Source organism: Camponotus vicinus, unplaced genomic scaffold (assembly GCF_025532165.1).
Source record: "Camponotus vicinus isolate PSW18456_S1 unplaced genomic scaffold, iyCamVici1.0 SCAF_4, whole genome shotgun sequence".
Classification (NCBI taxonomy): Eukaryota; Metazoa; Arthropoda; class Insecta; order Hymenoptera; family Formicidae; genus Camponotus; species Camponotus vicinus.
The window spans coordinates 15,014,891-15,031,316 of record NW_028141976.1 but is presented as its reverse complement, the minus strand read 5'-3'; the positions used below and the strand labels follow the sequence as shown (position 1 = coordinate 15,031,316).

The 16,426-nt window shown below is 31.3% G+C and overlaps 1 long non-coding RNA gene and 1 pseudogene across 2 annotated transcripts; one reads left to right on the top strand and one right to left on the bottom strand.

Moving 5' to 3' along the window:
- The first annotated feature begins 6,097 nt into the window (after positions 1-6,097).
- On the top strand, positions 6,098-8,084 carry LOC145969790 (uncharacterized). The gene is made up of 3 exons (XR_014438248.1): positions 6,098-6,921; positions 7,037-7,235; positions 7,414-8,084. It is a non-coding gene; the product is annotated as an uncharacterized LOC145969790 (long non-coding RNA).
- Positions 6,153-15,611, bottom strand: LOC145969789 (uncharacterized; annotated as a pseudogene). Its single transcript, XR_014438247.1, has 16 exons — positions 15,593-15,611; positions 13,646-13,744; positions 13,241-13,295; positions 12,742-13,034; positions 12,338-12,511; positions 12,130-12,262; positions 11,776-11,942; positions 10,007-11,466; positions 9,644-9,857; positions 8,659-8,847; positions 8,203-8,317; positions 7,900-8,087; positions 7,576-7,810; positions 7,029-7,192; positions 6,718-6,958; positions 6,153-6,646 (listed from the first exon to the last, which is right to left on the bottom strand). The product of XR_014438247.1 is annotated as an uncharacterized LOC145969789 (transcript).
- Positions 15,612-16,426: the final 815 nt, after the last annotated feature.

Here is a 16,426-nt window from a genome sequence, read left to right as displayed (position 1 = left end):
TATTTTTTCATTTTTTTATTATGTAAGTTTTCCCTATATTTCCCTATATTTATTATGATTTTAAATTACTCTTTATATTTTATCCGATATCCAATCTAGAAAAAAATGATCACACATACTAGCTGGTTATAGCTATACATATAGGTCCATATTCTGAATCCTCTTTTATCGATAAAAGAGGATTCAGAATATGGACCATAGTTTATATTAGATGTTTAATCGATTGATTTCTTTAAACACATGTATCATGTATAATTATGTAAATCAGAGAGAAGCCTAAGGCCGGTATTCATAGTCCGTTCTTATATTTAAGATCGTCTTAAGAACCCATTCAACCAATCAAATAGCTGCAATGCGGTTATTGATTGGTTGAATGGGTTCTTAAGACGATCTTAAATATAAGAACGGACTATGAATACCGGCCTAAGAGGGGCCATGCCGTCATTTTTCGTGTGACGGTTTCACTAAGCCGCGCAGTGGCGCCCCGTGGATCCATTTTAGAGCCGACGGAACTACATAGCCAGATCCACTTTTCGATGCCATGGTAAAACCATCGATTGGTGCGTGTCCGGACTAGATCCATAATTGTGGATCAAAATGATGAGAACAATGAGAACATATTATGGGTTTATTAATTGTTTTATTACATATTATTAACTGCGCGTAATCTCTTTTGTTTTAATACATATTATGAATTCGAATAATTGATCATATGAGAAAAAACTATTTCACACTAAAAATATTTATTTATCATAAAATTTTGCGAGACACCTTTATACATATATGTGTGTCGTCACGCAAATATAAAGACGTCTCGCAAAATTTTATGATAAACATTTTCAGTGTGAAATAATTTTTTTTCTCATGATCAATTATTCGAATTCATAATATGTATTAAAACAAAAGAGATTACGCACAGTTAATAGTATGTAATGTGTGTGCGTGCGTGCGTGCGTGCGTGTGTGTGTGTATGGTATGTACGTATGTATGTACGTATGTATGCATAAAAGCGATGCGAGAGTAACATGAGGAAGCGAGAAGGACGAGTGAAATAACAATAAGAGCAAACGAGATAGTGATAGCACGAGCAACGAGGACTCGAGCCTCGAGCTCAAGAATCGGATTTTTCTTGCGCGCTATTATTTTGCTCTCGCTCGCTCCTATGACTGTCTCGCTCGCTCCTATTACTGTCTCGCTCGCTCCTATTATTGTCTCGCTCGTTCTCGATTCTTGGGTCCGCTTATCTTTCCGAGCTATCTATCACGATTGTCAAGTGTGACAGAGAAAGTAAGACCATGAGTAGAGAGCGAGGGAGATGACCTATCATCAAAGAGTTCCGAAGTACTCTTACAATCGGTTTCTTCGCATCCTCTATCCATTCGCAATTCACGAAAATGTAAACATCTTATAAAATAAAAATTGAAAGTATTAGTTTTAATTTCATCGGTTTGAAAGTAATTTTAATGAATTAAAGAAATTTTTGCGATTAAAATGATATCAAACACGACGTAAATCGGATAATTTTTAATTAGTCTGATAATAAAAATTTTATAGTTAAATATTTAACTAAATTTATGCGATTTATATCGTGTTTGATATTATTTTAATCGCAAAATTCTCATTATTCTGTTAAAATTACTTTCAAATGAATAAAAAATGCATTTCATTTTTTGACATATATTCGTAAATATTATAAATGAACTCTCATGTAAGAAACTTCGGAATCTGCGACATCGGGAATTTTTTCGTTATTTATAATAATATACGACTTTAAATTACCATAAAATAAAAACTAAAGCTTTTATATTTTATTTGATCTTTTCGATTAAAAGGGATTAATGAAATTTTTGCGTTTAAAATGACATCGAACACAATATAATTCGATAACTTTTATTTATTGTTATATAAGTAAAAGTTGTTATATAAATAAAAGAATGTAAGTAGTGAGTCTAGGCCGGTTCTAACCCAGGGGCTCCGAGGGGGGGTGAGGGGCGAGGGGGAACCGCGGGCGAGGGGTGACGTCACGCGCGGGGGGGTGACGTCACGCGGTGGGTGACATCACGCGGGGGGGTGACATCACGCGGGGGGGTGACATCACGCGGGGGGGGTGACGTCACGCGGGGATGATGACGTCACATGCGGGGGATGATGACGTCACGTGCCGGGAGTGACGTCACGCGCGGGTAAGGGGGGGTCCGCGGCGCGACCGATGGACGAGGGGGTCCGCGCGGGAAGGGGGGATCCGCGGCGTGAGCGATGGACGAGGGGGTCCGCGCGGGAAGGGGGGATCCGCGGCGTGAGCGATGGACGAGGGGGTCCGCGCGGGAAGGGGGGATCCGCGGAAGAAGGCGATGGTGTGAGAAGAATAACGTTACGTGTGGGAAAAGGATAGCGCTAAGTGTGTGAAGAGGACAGTGCGACAAGGATGGCATCAACGTGTGACAATGATGGCGTCAACGTAGGACAAGGATGATGCATTGTAGGATGCCACATAGGTGGGAGCAGGGTGCCTATTACGGTTCTTGAAGCGAGGTGAAAATTACAAAAGTGAACAGATTTACTAGATTTCGACAAATGAAATTGTAGATACTCTAGTAAATTTCCTCACTTTTGTTATTTTCACTTCGTTTCAAAAACCGTATAGGCCCCCAGGACGACGCAAAGGTAAGTGAGTGATAGCGACGAGCATATGAATGAGAGAGAACGATAATAGCGCGAGGAGAACGCATACGAAAGAGAACGATAATAGCGCGAGAACAACGTGTGCGAGAGAGAACGATAATAGCTAAGATAACGCGTGCGAGCGAGAACGAAGATATCGCGAGACTTACAACTAACGCGAGACTTATTGTTAGAACGATAGCGCGTACGAGAGAGAGAGAACGATAAATTCTTACAACTAGCGCAAGAGAGACGCAAAGGATGGGAACGCAAGGAGAGGCGCGTAAATAATCGATTTTTTTCTTTTTTTAAATTAAAATATAACATTTATTTTAGAATGTGTGCGTGTATTATACAATTTTGTGTGTGTGTGTGTGTGTGTGTATGTGCTTAATATGTAATAATATTTAATAATAATATAATAATAATATAAAAGATATAATAATAATGATATAAAATATAAAAATATAATAAAATATATGGGGAGGGGGTGCGCCGTGCTGATGGGAGGCCGCTCCTGAAAAAGAGACATTTCATTAGTTTTTAATAATTTATTTTAAGATACTTTTTGATATATTACAAATTGAAAGTTACTTACAATTTATGTTTCTTGAAAGAAGAGGTCGTTACGCGTCGCCGAATTCTCGCTCTGAGTAGGCAGCATATAATAAGGTTCCAGCAACTCCTCTCGTTGCTCTTCTATACTAGGAGGTTCAGACGGTAAAAAATGTATCTTCCATATTTCCATACGGTCAGTATTATATACTATGATGGACATATTATCCACATCATATCCTTGCTTCTTGAGGGTACGGAACGTATGACAGTATTCCTGGTAACAATCCTTACAGTCTAGGACAGATCTTATCACCGTTACCTCCGTGCCACAGTGACAGCACCTAAACGGTGTAAACGGTCCCTCGAAGAACCCGTGGAAATAATTATGTTTTAATGCATAATTTCGATAAAATCCGTACCGACAATCCTTGCAGTAGTGTCGGTTTCGACGTCGATAGGAATCGGTCCAGAAACATTTTGCAATGTGTATTCTCGGGAGATCGGAGTGAAAGCGTGGATCGGACCTCACGTAACGTTATTCTTCTCACACCATCGCCTTCTTCCGCGGATCCCCCCTTCCCGCGCGGACCCCCTCGTCCATCGCTCACGCCGCGGATTCCCCTTCCCCGCGCGGACCCCCTCGTCCATCGCTCACGCCGCGGATCCCCCCTTCCCGCGCGGACCCCCTCGTCCATCGCTCACGCCGCGGATCCCCCCTTCCCGCGCGGACCCCCTCGTCCATCGGTCGCGCCGCGGACCCCCCCTTACCCGCGCGTGACGTCACTCCCGGCACGTGACGTCATCATCCCCCGCATGTGACGTCATCATCCCCGCGTGACGTCACCCCCCCGCGTGATGTCACCCCCCCCGCGTGATGTCACCCACCGCGTGACGTCACCCCCCCGCGCGTGACGTCATCCCTCGCCCGCGGTTCCCCCTCGCCCCTCACCCCCCCTCGGAGCCCCTGGGTTAGAACCGGCCTAGACTCACTACTTACATTCTTTTATTTATATAACAACTTTTACTTATATAACAATAAATAAAAGTTATCGAATTATATTGTGTTCGATGTCATTTTAAACGCAAAAATTTCATTAATCCCTTTTAATCGAAAAGATCAAATAAAATATAAAAGCTTTAGTTTTTATTTTATGGTAATTTAAAGTCGTATATTATTATAAATAACGAAAAAATTCCCGATGTCGCAGATTCCGAAGTTTCTTACATGAGAGTTCATTTATAATATTTACGAATATATGTCAAAAAATGAAATGCATTTTTTATTCATTTGAAAGTAATTTTAACAGAATAATGAGAATTTTGCGATTAAAATAATATCAAACACGATATAAATCGCATAAATTTAGTTAAATATTTAACTATAAAATTTTTATTATCAGACTAATTAAAAATTATCCGATTTACGTCGTGTTTGATATCATTTTAATCGCAAAAATTTCTTTAATTCATTAAAATTACTTTCAAACCGATGAAATTAAAACTAATACTTTCAATTTTTATTTTATAAGATGTTTACATTTTCGTGAATTGCGAATGGATAGAGGATGCGAAGAAACCGATTGTAAGAGTACTTCGGAACTCTTTGATGATAGGTCATCTCCCTCGCTCTCTACTCATGGTCTTACTTTCTCTGTCACACTTGACAATCGTGATAGATAGCTCGGAAAGATAAGCGGACCCAAGAATCGAGAACGAGCGAGACAATAATAGGAGCGAGCGAGACAGTAATAGGAGCGAGCGAGACAGTCATAGGAGCGAGCGAGAGCAAAATAATAGCGCGCAAGAAAAATCCGATTCTTGAGCTCGAGGCTCGAGTCCTCGTTGCTCGTGCTATCACTATCTCGTTTGCTCTTATTGTTATTTCACTCGTCCTTCTCGCTTCCTCATGTTACTCTCGCATCGCTTTTATGCATACATACGTACATACATACGTACATACCATACACACACACACGCACGCACGCACGCACGCACACACATTACATACTATTAACTGTGCGTAATCTCTTTTGTTTTAATACATATTATGAATTCGAATAATTGATCATGAGAAAAAAAATTATTTCACACTGAAAATGTTTATCATAAAATTTTGCGAGACGTCTTTATATTTGCGTGACGACACACATATATGTATAAAGGTGTCTCGCAAAATTTTATGATAAATAAATATTTTTAGTGTGAAATAGTTTTTTCTCATATGATCAATTATTCGAATTCATAATATGTATTAAAACAAAAGAGATTACGCGCAGTTAATAATATGTAATAAAACAATTAATAAACCCATAATATGTTCTCATTGTTCTCATCATTTTGATCCACAATTATGGATCTAGTCCGGACACGCACCAATCGATGGTTTTACCATGGCATCGAAAAGTGGATCTGGCTATGTAGTTCCGTCGGCTCTAAAATGGATCCACGGGGCGCCACTGCGCGGCTTAGTGAAACCGTCACACGAAAAATGACGGCATGGCCCCTCTTAGGCCGGTATTCATAGTCCGTTCTTATATTTAAGATCGTCTTAAGAATCCATTCAACCAATCAAATAGCTGCAATGCGGTCATTGATTGGTTGAATGGGTTCTTAAGACGATCTTAAATATAAGAACGGACTATGAATACCGGCCTTAGGCTTCTCTCTGATTTACATAATTATACATGATACATGTGTTTAAAGAAATCAATCGATTAAACATCTAATATAAACTATGGTCCATATTCTGAATCCTCTTTTATCGATAAAAGAGGATTCAGAATATGGACCTATATGTATAGCTATAACCAGCTAGTATGTGTGATCATTTTTTTCTAGATTGGATATCGGATAAAATATAAAGAGTAATTTAAAATCATAATAAATATAGGGAAATATAGGGAAAACTTACATAATAAAAAAATGAAAAAATACTGAGTTAATTTTTTATTAATAAATTGCAAAACTCTTCTTCCATATTTAATCAGAATATCTCTGCGATGAAAAATATGAAAATAATGATCTTGTAAACAAAATGCAAAATACTACATTAAACGTACGCATGGAAAATAAAACTGCATAATATCTTGTAATCGAGTATATGACTGTCCATGATTTAAAACAAATAAGAAATGTCAATAGAATTGAATCAATATAAGGATTTAAAATAAAAGAGTGAAATCTTAATCCTCCCGCAAGATCATATAATCCTTAATAATATATGTAAAAAAAAATAAAATTCATGAAGATGGTATGAGACCTTCTTCTATTAACATTTTTTTAATATCAACCAATTCTATCTCATAATCTCCGCTTTCCGGAGACTTCACGATTTTAATTTTCACAATCGATTCAGTTTGTACTAATTCTGCTAGTTTTTGTCGTATGACAGGTGAATAATTGCCTGCATCGTCGACAGGTGCCAAATCTGTAATAAACAGTACAAAGTTTGAATAATGGAAAAATTATTTGTTTATATTTACTGAAATTAATACTTACTGACAACTGTATACAAATTTGCCATTGCCGCAGGTGTAATGAAATCTTTAGGCATTAATCTTATATTCTTATGTTCCACTTCTGCTATATTGCCATAATCAATGTAGAAAATGTTAGCTGTGGTATAGGATTATTTTGGATCCAAACATGCTGCACGATACCACTCATTGTCATACAGTGCCAAACATAATTCTTCTTTTCTAGGTATATAATATTCTACTTTCTCACAATATTCTCTTAACTGGAACAAAATAAGATATTATTACATGTGTATTATACAAAAACATAAATACTTTTTAACCAATATTTACCAATTTAGGCATCACTTGGGTAATATGAGTTTGCAATTCGATATCAAAAGGAGCCATCATATATGTGCCAGCTTCCCGTACATCTAACACCATTGCATTTACTGTATCACCCACACGTCCTAAACTGGCAACTTCTACATGACTTAGCATGTAGCAAGTGTTGTCTGCATCAGAAAAAAAATAAATTTATAATCCATATTTTAACAGGTAAATATTTAATATATAATTATATAAAAATTATATATTGTATATTGTATGATAGCATATATGTAAGATTATATTGTGTACATACATACATATATATATATATAAATAATATATATATAAAGTTAAAAGAATGTAAGACTAGTTGAAATATAAAAGGAAAATAATATATTTTTCTTAGCCAATTTTGTTGAAGAGTATTTTGCATACTAAAATTTAAAAAACTATGTTTTGAAAGATATTAGGTAACAAAGTGATATATTTATATAGTACATATATACAAATTTTGAATGAATAAAATATGTTACTTTCTAGGCATGTCTCTTAATTTACAATTAATTACCCTCATGGTCCTTTTGCTTCCAAGTTGGTATTAATAACTGCTTTATCTCATCATTAACACTTTCTCTTGTAGGCGTCATCAAATACACTCCATTTTTCAATGGATCACCCTCATATACACATTTCAGGGATGTTTCATTGCCTACTAACTTGCGAAGGAAAAGATCTACTTTTGTATTCATAGAAGCGTTGGAAGGAACATCTTTTAAACTTATCTTTGCCGAACAACTTCGTTGCTATAAAAAATGTATAGACAAAGAAATTAAACCGATATTCAACGAGTTAATATAATATTCTTTCATTAGTATATAAGAATATCACCGACCAGTGCCAAGTTTTCCGGTAAAACTTGAAGTTCTTTTATGTTAACTTCATCCACATTTCCAAAATCTGTATATACTATTTGTGCTTTATCATTCTGCATTTTTACGACCAACGCGCGATAACGATTGCCATCAGAGAATGGCGCGATGACTGCTTGCATATTCTTTGGAGGATAGGATAGATACGGTGCTGCAAAGTGGACAAAATAATTGATCAATATTAAATAATTGCCTCGTTATCATTAATCAATCAATTAATTGATTAATAATTATTAATTAATACATTAATTAATCAATTATTTTACCTGTTCGTGCGCATTGTGCTACACGTTGCATGATAGTGTTATAATATTCTACTGCCTCTTCATCCAAAGAACGCGCAAACATATAATAATGATTTCGATAACTGGTAAGACATATCTAAAATAATCAATGAACATAATAGAATCAACTTCACACATGCAAGCTACTTCAATATATATGAACTAGAGTAGGATGAGTAAACAGATTTCATCTCTCATTGTTTAAATATATATCTTTTTATTTCCCTAATGTCTACATAACAAATAGAAATTTGAACAACTAGATAGAAACAAAAAGAATAAACAAATAAATTCTGTATAATATTATAATTGTTAAACTATTTATATCTCCTTGGATGTATCTGTTTACTTTTGCCATTTAACTATAATTTAAAATATTATTTTATTTAATTAGAGATTATATATTTTAACATTAAACATGTTTAATATTCAACAAACCTGAGATCCACTCTTTATTTCGGAAAATGAAGGAACTGACGATTTATCAAAGTTACTTATCATAGATTTCCAGGACTTCATTATAGCCTCGCATAAAAGTTTGGAGTCTTTAATTATTTTTATTTTAAGATTTTCTTGCTTGTGGTTTTGTTCATTCATAATTGCTGTGAATTTATATACTTCTCCCATCTTGCAACAATATTAAATGATTAAAATTAAATTTTGTATAACACATATATAAATAAAGTATACAACCTATTCTATAACTCTTTCTCTCTCTCTCTCTTTAATTAAGATAATATATATTCTTTAAAATGAATTCTTATTTATAAGATAATATATACATATAATAATAATATATATATATATATATATATATATATATATATATATATATATTATTATATGTTATTATAAATATATATTATATATTATTATAAATATATATATATATATATATATATATATATATATATATATTCTTTAAAATTGATTCTTATTTAATTTCTTTTATTTTTTTTTATAAATTTAGTATATAGATTTTTAATAATTATTTTATAAAATAATCATTTAAAATAAGTTTTACAATATTTTAACTGTATGTATAATATTAGATTGTCCAAGAAGTTATTGTGATTTCTTAAAACACAAACCAATATCAGAAACATAATTATTAATAAAATACAAACCAGTATCAAAAACATTATGTAAAAAGACAAAGACATCAAGACATCATGATCAAAAATACAATCATTATCAAAATGTAGAGCGAAGTTTGCGCTTTAAAATGTAATATATAACATTAACGTAAAGAAACAATTTTATATGAAAAAAATAATCAAACCTTAAACAACAAAAACTGTAATAACTTTTTGGACAATGTAATAGAATATTTTAATATACGTATGTCTATGTGCATGTGCGTGTGCGCGCACGCGCGAGCGAGCAATATATCTTATATAATATATAAAGTAAAGATACTCACTTTCAATTTATTAGGATGGCTTACTTCACATATTACCCCAATAGTATAAATGTTTAAGTATTTTTCAGGACATGGTATAATTTTATTTACTTCCACAATTCGAGCTTCATCTATTGCAATTATACGTAAATCAGATGATGTCGAAGATTATAAGATGTATCCTCTATACCAGGTACCTTTTCCTTCGCCACATAACAGATCTTCCACTTGTGGTCTAAAAAAAATATTTCTATTCATTCCAACTATCTGTGCTTATGTAATATTTATATATAATATATAGTAAATGTATTTGCAGATCTTTAATATTAATCAATATAAAATATTTTTTAAATATATATTTGTGTGTACATGTAATATCCTTACTTATAATGTGCAAATTCTTGTGCATTTGCACAATCATCTTGTAAATTAGTTAAAAGCATCTCAACTTCAGTCTCAAAATTTTGAAGACCCAAAGTTGCACTATAAATATTCTCTTGTGTAGATTCATGAATTTGTATGAGACCCGTAAATTCTAATTCAGAAACTGCTTTCTGAGTGAATAAATCAGCAAAAGCATTTAAGATACTAGGTATTTGAACCATGGAAGCCTTTAGATTTTCATTTGATGCTTGTACGTTTTCTTGTCGTACAAGTTTCTCTGCTGTATTCTTATTTGAAGCATTTTTCACAGGTGAAAATAAATGTTCTGATTGCTCTTCCACATCTACTATAATCGTTTTATGAGCATCTATGGACACCAGTTTAACAAAGATTATGTCGTCATATCGGAAATTCTTACATCTTTCACTTGCGGCTGGTGTCAAGCGAATTTTTCTAGCAAGAGGAGGAATTTTAATCATATCTCTAGGTATACCTCTGATCTCGGCATCTTTTTGTAATATTTCATCGTTACCAAAATCGAGATAATGAACTTTTACAGGATTCAAAGATATTACCACAGCTCTGTGCCAAATACCTTCATAAAGTACAGCATAAACACCATCGATAATCGGTTGCACGTTACGTGATTTTCCTGCAACGTCGTGTAACTTTGACATTAGATTCTTACGCGTATCTGAATCCTTTAAAGTGGCTATCCAATACTCGCTATTATCCAATGATATTAAAATTTGTACTTCTGTGAATTCTGTTTTTGATAAATATGTATCTTTACAGAAATTTAAATCCTCATCCACCATAGTACTACTGCTCGAAGAGTTACTTCCTGGTCCATTTTCTCTGTCATTGTAGATAGTAGGCTTTTTATCAATCTGCAGTTCATTCTTTTGGTAAGATCCATCACTATTATAATTTTTGTTTCTTAAATTACTATTATCGGATTTTTCTTTATCAGGAATAGTTTTCCTAATAGCACCATTATGATTGCGACTATAATGATTTTGGTTAGATGTCGTCGAATATCTATCATTTCTTCTCGACTTCTCAATATCCTCCTTAGTATTATTACATCTTTGCAACTGATTTTGTCTAGAAAAATCATTGGTATTCATTGTACTTAATGCAGGTTGATCTGCAGTTTTAGTGGTATATACATTAGTATTATTATCATGAATAGACAAATGTTCCCGATCATTAATACCATTATTAGTAGAACAGTTTGTAATATCTACATTATTCTTATGCATATTAGTATTTGCATCTGTGTTATTTGAACTCTCTGCTTGCATTGCATTAAATGCGTTAGGTCGTCGCAATTTTACTTCATTAGATGCAATTGTTTTACTTGTGTTTTATTTAATGTTAATGGTATCTTTGTTTGATTTTCATCTTTATTAATTTGCAATAATGATATATCCTTAACTGATTCTTCCACTAAACTTCTGAAAAAGATCAAGTTACATAAATAGAAATTTTAACTATGTTAGAAAAGTGATTAATAATATAGAATAAATATAATGGACAAATGCTTTAACATATTATAGCTCGTTTACATTATTTGATAATTGATATCAATTGATAATAAAACAAAAATTTCATCCAAGCAATATTTTTATCTCAAAATAAAAAGTTTGTACAAATAATATCAGTAGAAATACATCTGCAGTTAAATGTGTGATTTTTATTATTACAACAATTTACTCTATATTAAACATATTTGATTATGTTTAATAAATAATGTATATAATTACGGTATGCGTTGACATTCGATTTTATGTCGTGGCCAATCATTTCTTTGACAGTTGATGCTACAATAATATGTATTACATTTTTCACAATGTTTGTTTGTTTTATTGGAACAAACAAGGCACTTTTGTACTTCATTCTTAAGTTTGTCATCTCCATATTCATATAATCCCTATATAAAATAAAAAATATAATTATATATAATTAATTCTGTAATTCTTTAAATGAAGTTATGTTAGCAGCTAAATTGTTAAATATCAGAATAATAAATAATGAACAACATTGTAATATTTATATGAATTTATAAATTTTTATATAATTTTGTATATCATCTACATTTGTATATCATTATAACATACATTATGCCGTTTTTCGAATACATTTACAATGTATTCTTCAACTTTAGGGTTCGACTTTGGGAATTCATATCGTGTAAAACCACGTCCAAGGGTTACATGTCTTTGTCCATCTTCTGTGATGGTTATCACACCTCTGAAATAAGATATATAAAATACAATAAGTATGCAAAATAAAATAAGTATTAACACAACCATTGTATTTATTTACTTTGTCCATAATTTATTTGTGTTTAGAATAGGTTCCTCAATTTCATAAGGATTAGATGCTTGTGAAGAAGATGGTAATAATCCATTTTCTGTACATCTACCTGACATTGTCATTTGTGATGTAAAATGCTTACAAAGTGCATTCATTGTTTGACCACGACCCATACCCTGTTGACTGCAATTATATATATATTTTACTACCATATCACTTTTGCATTAAATATATAAAATATAAAAGCTATTTGTTACATACATATTCTCAATTTATATTTAATACTTAAAATATTTTTTAGGAATATATAAAATGTAAAACTTAATATAAGATATATTTAAAAACTTTGAATAATAATAATTGTTAATCATAGTAATTAATAACATCTTAATAATAATTAATATTGATTGTACTGTTTTGTATCATTGTGAGTAGACACAGATGGTTCTGCAGTAGCATCTTTTGCTCTTGATCTTCCTCCAGAAGCTTCCGATACAGGTGATCTTTGCAATTCCTCTTCCTTTATAACAGACTTTTCTTTCGCAAGTGTAACTTTTAAATATAACGGTCTTCTATCATTGAGTTCTCGTATAGCACGTTCTGCTTCACGATATGAATTATATGTAATATAAGCCCATGTGGCATTATGAGGGTAAAATATTCCAGTAATTCTACCATATTGATTAAAAACTTCTCTAATAGCAACCTTAAATATTAACACAGTATTATCATTATCGAATGATAAAATATTCCAATCAAAAATATAAATAATATATAATATAAAAATTCATGAGAGACATATGTAATTGGCAATATATAATTAAATATATAAAAATATCAAATTAAAAAAAGAAATTTATATATAAATTTTCGATATAATTATAATTTACAATTAAAATTAACAAAATATACCTCGTTTAACTCTGGTGGCAAACAATTCACATATATTCTATACTCTGCATCCGGCCTGAATAAAAAAATATTTATAAAAATTAGTAAAAAGTACAATATACAAACATAAAAAATATATAAAAGATATGTGCGATATAAATTTAATACATATTGTGCAAATGTTACATCAAAATTATTTTAAGATTATAAAAAGTATAAATGTGATGAAAATTACATATATATGAACATAAATTTAACATTACGATTTAAAGATTCCTAAAGTCGCATATATAAATTGTAAAAAATCATATATTCCATAAATATTATATACATACACAATAAATACATATTCCGTAAAATTAATATTCTTTCCGATTTTACAACACAAAATATTTTGCAAGCAATAACATTTAACTTTGTTCTTACCTATCAAAAATCTGCTCTTGCTCGGCATCCATATCGGCATCATAATTCGCCATATCGTCTATTTTTTATCTCTTGTGGACGGTTGCAAAATCGTCCCGCCTTAAAAAAATCGAAATCGCGTCGAAGAGATCAATTTTCTTTGTTCGCTCACGTTACTGAGAACGTTACCACAGTATATACAGTAGCGCAACTCTGAACTCTCCCGATTTTGTGTAGCATAAAATGGAATGCGCATGCGCGAAGTCAGCGAGTATACTAGTACTGCCATCTGTACTTTCCTCTCATTCTCTCCTTTGGTTTTCGTTCTCTTTCTAACACATTATAATATGTAATATAAATTAAATTCAATAAAACTTGAATATATGTACATAAAGAAATTGTGAAAAATATAATACAAAATATATAATGCAAATATATATAAAAAATAGTATATATGACATGATGTGAATATTAATTAACCATTTTATATGTCATATATAACTGATAGCAGAAAAGATATATACTCATAATACTCATATATAATTTATAATATATTTACATATTAATACTTATATATATAATTTTTAATATATTTATATATTAATTGTACATACGTATATTTTATATATATATTCAAAAACTTAAAATTAAAAAAAAAACATTTAGATTGAGACTACAATCACTTAAATTTTATTATATAAAATATATATATTTATGAGCAAAATGAATAAAAAAACAAGAAATATATATTTGTTAATAATATATATTTATTTATAAACAGTTGTATTTCGTTAAAAATATTTATTTCACAAACAGACATAATCTTGAAACTAAACCTTTTCTCTCTCAAATCATCTGACCATACCTCAGCTACTCGGTCCACCTCAGCATGAATCAGAAAGAGAGAATGAGAGAGTAGAAGAAGAGAAACAAGAAAGTGTTTTACATTCAATTAAAATACAAATGTGTGAAATACGTTATAACATATATGTCATATAAACGTTTGATGTTTACATCATATAAACATCAAACGTTTATATGATATATATGTTATAACGTATTTCACATTTGTATTTTATTAATTGAATGTAAAACACTTTCTTGTTTCTATTCTTCTACTCTCTCATTTTCTCTTTCTGATTCATGCTGAGGTGGATCGAGTAGCTGAGGTATGGTCAGATGATTGATTTGAGAGAGAAAAAGTTTAATTTCAAGATTATGTCTGTTTGTGAAATAAATATTTTTAACGAAATACAACTGTTTATAAATAAATATATATTATTAACAAATATATATTTCTTGTTTTTTTATTCATTTTGCTCATAAATATATATATTTTATATAATAAAATTTAAGTGATTGTAGTCTCAATCTAAATGTTTTTTTTTTAATTTTAAGTTTTTGAATATATATATAAAATATACGTATGTACAATTAATATATAAATATATTAAAAATTATATATATAAGTATTAATATGTAAATATATTATAAATTATATATGAGTATTATGAGTATATATCTTTTCTGCTATCAGTTATATATGACATATAAAATGGTTAATTAATATTCACATCATGTCATATATACTATTTTTTATATATATTTGCATTATATATTTTGTATTATATTTTTCACAATTTCTTTATGTACATATATTCAAGTTTTATTGAATTTAATTTATATTACATATTATAATGTGTTAGAAAGAGAACGAAAACCAAAGGAGAGAATGAGAGGAAAGTACAGATGGCAGTACTAGTATACTCGCTGACTTCGCGCATGCGCATTTCATTTTATGCTACACAAACTTCAAAGGTGCCGACAGGGAGTTGCGCTACTGTATATACTGTGACGTTACTGAACGACGAACGATACCGGCGAGCGACGTAATCGCACGTTGCGTGACGTAAACAACAAAGGACACCGGTTGATTTATAGAACGATACACTTGAGAAGCGTACACACCAAGCGAATAATATACGTATCTCGGTAAATACCCGCGAAGAGAGATACGAAGAATATATTCGTATTAAGTTAGCCGGAAATTTTTCAGCCAACCAAAAATCTCCTTATGGAATCGTTTGTATTTCGTATGAAGATGTTTGAAGTGTGATTAAAAACGTTTGTGAGTAATTAGAATAATTATAAAAAATTAATCATTTTTACAGTATGTAGTTAGCCAACATAACTAAATATTAAAAATTCTCCTTATGAATCGTTTGTATTTCGTATGAAGAGTTTTGAAGTATAATTAAAAAGGTTTGTGAGTCATTCGTTTAATTTTAATTAAATTTTTTTATATTGTGAAGTTAGCCGGAAGCTTTACAAAATGAACGCCGTCCTGTGATTGGTCGATTTGCTTATGGTAAATACTAAAATTTTCTCATTTGTACTAACTTTAAGTGTAAGCAAAACGAGCAAATTTATCTCTTTTGTAACTTTTAATCCATGACTAATTTATGGCCGGTATTCATAGTCCGGTCTTATATTTAAGATCGTCTTTAGTTCATCTTCAGATAATCCATAGCCAATGAAATGATACATACAATATCTAAAGATGAACTTAAGACGATCTTAAATATAAGAACGGACTATGAATACCGGCCTATTATTAATTCCGCATAATCGCATAATATATCATGGATCGTGGATAAGCGTAGATAATTGAAATATATTTTTCTACCAATAAATAAGTAAATCTTTTATAATTGTTTTATAATGTAGTCATCATTCAGAAAATGATCACAATTTGTGATTATATATTTAATTGTTATTTTATATTCGCTTTCAAATAATAAA